Source organism: Peromyscus eremicus, chromosome 11, assembly GCF_949786415.1.
Source record: "Peromyscus eremicus chromosome 11, PerEre_H2_v1, whole genome shotgun sequence".
NCBI classification, from domain to species: Eukaryota; Metazoa; Chordata; class Mammalia; order Rodentia; family Cricetidae; genus Peromyscus; species Peromyscus eremicus.
This window is the reverse complement of record NC_081427.1, coordinates 22,411,301-22,417,300: the sequence shown is the minus strand read 5'-3', so window position 1 is coordinate 22,417,300 and position 6,000 is coordinate 22,411,301.

The window sequence follows — 6,000 nt, the reverse complement described above, 5'->3', positions numbered from 1 at the left end:
TATGTATATACCACATGTTGTCTGTTCACTGATACTTAAATTGCTTTTGCCTTTGACAATTGTGAAAAATTCTGATACAAATATTGCTGTAGGGATAATCTCTTCCAGTCCATCTTTTCAAAATTTTGCATATATTGTTATGGAGCTTCATATGAGTGGCTAATCTGGTTAGCTTTTAAAATATTTCTAATGTAATTTAATGTTCCCTAATAATACATTGCAACAATGTATCAGTGCTACAACTGATTAAAATCCTTGGCAACATATGTTCTTGATTTAGAGAGCATCCCACTTAATTAATGTGAGGTGATTCTTCATTGCGTTTGGTTTTGCATTGTAGTGATTATTCATACTTTGAATATAATTTTAACACTCATTGGCAATTGTGTCCTTTCTAATAGCTAAATATTTTTATATTGTTAAAAGTTTTAGTTGATTTTCTATGTTTATAGAATACTAAGTATTCTAAATATTGATACATTACCAGATATTTTATTAATTCATATGTCCTCAGATGCTTCACATTGAATTTTCACTGTTTATGTTGTCAATGATACACAGAACTGTACAATTTTGTTGCAGTGCCTTTTGTCTATATATTGTTACTTTTACTACATATACTTTTCATGTCATATCAAATATATCACTATCATTTAGATTCATCATAAAATACCATTAATTGAACATATTTCACTAATTCAATTTTTATTTTAATATAATTATACTTAATAGATTCTAAAATATCACTAGACCAACAGTTAAATTTCAATTCCCAGATACAACTCTGCTTTAAAATATACTTCATATATCCATTTTTTTTTTGTATTACTGAAACTCAGGGTAAAATTTTTGCTTGCTCATTCATTTGCCTTTGCCTATATTTTTGTAGGTATTGTGGATGATATTGCTGCCCTGATTCCTTTTTTAGTGTGTCTTTCATTGGTATATTATAAGACTAATATTTCAGTATGTACTTAAAAGTGTTTATTAGCTTTAATATTTTCGGTGACATCTTATGGTCACTTATATATAGAATTATATAGTCTGCAAATAGAAATGCTTTCACTTATTATCTTATTCATATCCTTTGTATACTTTTCTTTGTTATCTAGGTGAGACCTCTAGCACTATATCAAATACAAATAGAGAGCACAGACACCCATTTCTTATTTTTCATCTTAGTATAGAGGCTTTGAGGTTTTTCTCCATTTAGCATATGCTAGTTTAGATATATCATAGATAGTTTTTATTCTTTTGAGGCATTCTCTGTCTATCCTTAGCCTCTCTGTTATTTTTATCATACAGTGATGTTGGATTTTGTCAACAATCTATATTTTGTCTGCTGAAAGAGTTATGTGGTTTCTGTATTTGAATATCTTCAAAGAGATGTGATGGATAACACCCCTACAACGTTGGAATGGAAAGCAACTTGATACTGAATAATAACCATCTTTATGTGATTTTTGAAATCAGCATGCCAATATATAAAGAATTTTGCACCTATATTTTTTTGAGGAGATCAGCATCTAATTTTCTGTTCGTTGTTCGGTAGTATGGTTTGAAAGTCAGGGTAGTACTGGCTTCATAAAAACAGTGTTTAGAAGCCTTTCTTCCTTATTTTTTTTTAATTTTATGCTCCAATTTGAGTAATTTGTCCTCATTGACATTCTGACAGATATCTGCAGTGCACCTATTTGGTCCTGAGCATTTTGTTGGGAAACTTCCTTTTTACTCCTTATATATATCATTGTTGTTTATAGGTGTGCTTAATTAATTTTTTAATCTCAAAACCTTAGAGAAATAAAGTGAAAGAAAAAAAACACATTTGAGTGTTGTCTTAATCAGTGTTCTGTTGCTGTGAACAGATAACTTGACCATAGCAACTCTTATAAAATAAAAGAAAATATTGAATTCGGGCCCGCTTACAGTTTCAGAAATTTAGTCCATTATCAGCATGGTGGGAAGCATGACAGCATGGTGCTGGAGAAGTAACTGAATGTTATACATCCAGATCTGCAGGCAATGGGAAAAGAGAGACACTGTGCCTGGCTTGAGCTTTCGAAACTCCAAAGCTTACCCAGTGACACACATCCACTAACAAGTCCAGACTTCTGAATCCCTCTCAAGTAGTGTTACTATCTTATAACTAAGCATTCAAATAAATGACCCTATGGGGGCCATTATTATTCAAATAACCTCAAGTGTGTTAAGGTATTCCATGTCTATGGGTTGGCAAAATGTATGTGACAACAATGGCTATATTTCCCAAACCAGAAGTTATGTAGAAATTCCTGTGGCAAGAATCTATTTTGGAGGTTACTTCTCTTATATATCCTAGGAAGAAAACCAGTATATTAATATTAATTTTTCTTCTTGCTGTAATTCACCAAGGTCCCCAACTTATTGGATTGGGATACAGCGATATTTATTTTAAATAGTCAACTATACATAATCTAGGATCAAAATGTAAGAGTGTCTTAATGAAGCATTGCCTAGGTTAGGTTTGTATGTGAGGAATTGTCCTGATTTTTTAATATTGATGTTTTTAGATCCAGCCCACTGGATATCCTGGGATGAATAAGTGTAGAGAACATGCTGAGCACTAACAAGCATGAATGCATTTGTTTCTTGCTGCTCTCAACTCTACATGTGACATGAGTCACTGCTTCTAGTTCCTGCTTTTGTGACTTGCCCACAGTGATTAAATATAACCTATAATTATAAGCTGAAAATGTTTTACTTCTGTGTGGCTTTTTGTCAGGTATTTTGTTACATTTAAAACAAATGAAACTAGAAAAGCTACCTATACTCAAGAGGAGTTTACTATTTATCCCCTATGGAAATTCACTCATAGATAAAGCCTAGAGTATGTTTTTATTGATGTCAAAGGAATGTCTCAGTTCTTTAAGGTTGGCAAAATATAAACAAATTGACCATTATTCAATTGTCGCAAGGATATATATGCTTAAACTCTGGTCCCCAAGAGGCCTGTTGTCCATTTTTTTGTTATTTATGTTTAGGAAGTTTCTCACAAGCTATCAATTGCACATGTAGTTCAGGTAAGACATAAACTTTAGACCCTATGCCTCAGCTCTTGACTGCTATGATTAAAAGTGTCTGTGTCTGGGTTTCACTCTACAAATACTTAATTTATATCCTAAAGTCTAATCCTCACAGTTTCCATAATATTCAAAAGCTAGAGCTCTAAGCTCAGATAAACATAAATATAAACACAGTACTTATATGAAATCATAAAATAATTGGTATTAATTAAAAAAATAATAGTGAGCTTCAGAAGACTCTCCTCTATGGCCTTGTCAGACATAATCTATATCATCAATGTGTTGAAATGGATCAGTGTATTGCTTGTTGGTTTCTCCAGGACATATTTTACATTCTAGCCTTCTCTAGCTTTCTAAACTCCCAGTTCAGAAGAGGGTCCTTATTTCTGTCTTGAACTCTGTGAATACTGACTAGTATTTACACAGTCCTATCAGAAGTCTGGTCTTCTAACCCCCTATGAAGTTAACCAATAAGCTCTTCTCATTGAGTCCTGTGTTTTCTCCATCCTGCATCTTCAAGATTTACAGGCACAACTGAAAATTTGGTCCCAAAAGCTTGAACTCATGAGATGGTGGCAGCAAGGAACATGCATCCAATTTAATTATACAGTGTGTCAGTTTTTCATCCCTGTGACATAACATTGAAAGAAATGTTTTAAAGGGATGATTTATGTAGGTAAAAACAAATTTTGTGCTCTATCTTTTGGCTTGGAAATGAACTAAGAAAGGATATCATAGTATCAAGAGGATGTTGCAGAGCCTGCTCAAACTAAAGAGACCAGGAAGCAGAAGGAACATGGCAGTGTTAGTTAACTCCTCCTCCTCTCCCATTCATTATAATAACTGGTCTCCTAAGCTTTTGGAAAATATTTAGGCAAGCCCTACTAGACTCAGTAAATCTTTTCTACAGATGATTTTATAAATACACTGAGGCATGTTCTTTACTAATCTCACAGATACATCTCCATCAAATTAATCAGCAAGCCTGTGTGCTTTTGATGCTCAAACCAAAATGTGCATGTTAATGTGAAATTGTTAAATTTGATGCGAATAACCAATATTATTATTCTTGAAATTTAAAATGATGCTTGCATCCCATATACAGCAGCACAACAAAGTTTATAACATGAAACAAAGAAACATTCCAAAATTTTTTTCATCTAAGTTTTTGACCAGAAGAAAAATATTTAATCAATGTAGTCACATTGAGAAAATAGACAAAGACAGTGTGTATGCATGTGGCGGTCCAAAGACAACTTTGTGGAGTTGATTCTTTTCTTCTATCTTTGTGTGGATTCTGGGGATTGAACTCAGGCCATTAGGCCTACATTGCATGGGAAGTACCCAAAACCCTCCCTCAAGTATGACTTTAGGGTCTTGATACGAAGATAATAATTAATAGTTTTTTAAATTAATATTCAATTTTAGTGATTGACTTTATGATGAGATACATTACAGTGTTTATATACAAATAATTCTATTTTTCTTTGTTTTTGTTCTTGTTTTCTCATTTTTTGCATAAACAATGAAAATTAGTAGTAGGATGGAAAATCTGTTGAGTGGTTTGCAGAACTAGTGGGCAGCACAGATGTCAGCTGAGTCATATGTTAATGTAAAAACACTGTAAATGCTTTATAAGAAAAATAAAAATAAATGAGGAAGAACAGACATAAATTAATTATTAGTTTCTTATAATTCTTTGCAGGTTTTCAGAAATAAATCTTCAAAATAAAGAATCATTAAAATGAGTTCTGCTGTGTAATCTGGGAAGTAGAATGCCACATAGAATTTGGTTTAAAATAATTACCATTACTAAATTAAAATGAAAGTTGAAATAATGACAATTCTTAATCTTTCTTCTTTCAAATAATATGAAAAATTATATTATTTTTATTCAGGACATATTGCTTTCATCGAAATAAAACTTGAGTTTACATATCTTGTTGAAATTTAAATTGTCAAAATTCTACCCTGGGAAATTTTAGTATTAGGGATACAGCAACGTATGAGTTTCAAGACCAGATACATGAGTAACACAAATATGTTAGGCAATAACATAATCCTCTTGGCTACATTTTTTCTAGTAATCAGAAATATCAGTAGATATCTGTATTCTATGCTGTCAGCACGGCTGCTCCCATGTTTGTACTGGAAATATAGATTATATAATTCTTTGTTTTGTTTGGAGAATCCATGATACTCAGAGAAAGTCAAGATGGGTACTCAGAGGTTAAAATGAAACACAAAACAAAATAGATAAGTATTGATGATAATGATGCTGAATGTTATAACACCTAGGCAACTAAATGTAAGAAACTGAGACACTTTCTCAAAAAACACAATTGGTTAGTGTCAATTATGTGGACCCAGAAACGCGTACACTGGGAAATGAAATGAGAAAATGGCTGTTTGATGGTTGCATACACAAAAACTAAATTTATAAGGTATTTATCATCATATATATTAAAATTATAACATGAATGAGAACTATTCCCTTCTCTGTCATGTGCTTATTGACAAAGATGGAAATTCCTAAGTGATTGATTAGAGACACAAATATATTTAGATTTAATCAGGAATTACAGAAACTCAACAGTTGAACTCACAATCTAAAAACAACTCTAAATACAATTGCTTCTCTATCTTGTGGAAGTATCATTTCCAGGGCATTTTAAATTGGATCCATTTACAATTTAAAATTTTATGCCAGAATCTGTCTACCAAACAGGATAACGCTAAATTGCATTTGTCAATTATGTTGGAATTCATGAGAAAACTAAATAACTATCTTAATTACTTTTCTTTTGGATATAAGAAAATACCTGAGCAAAATTACTTCAAGCATTTAAGAGTTTATTTTGGCTTACAGTTGAAGATAGTAGTCCATCATGATATGGAAGTCACAGCAGTAAGCTTATGAGGCATTTTACCACACTGC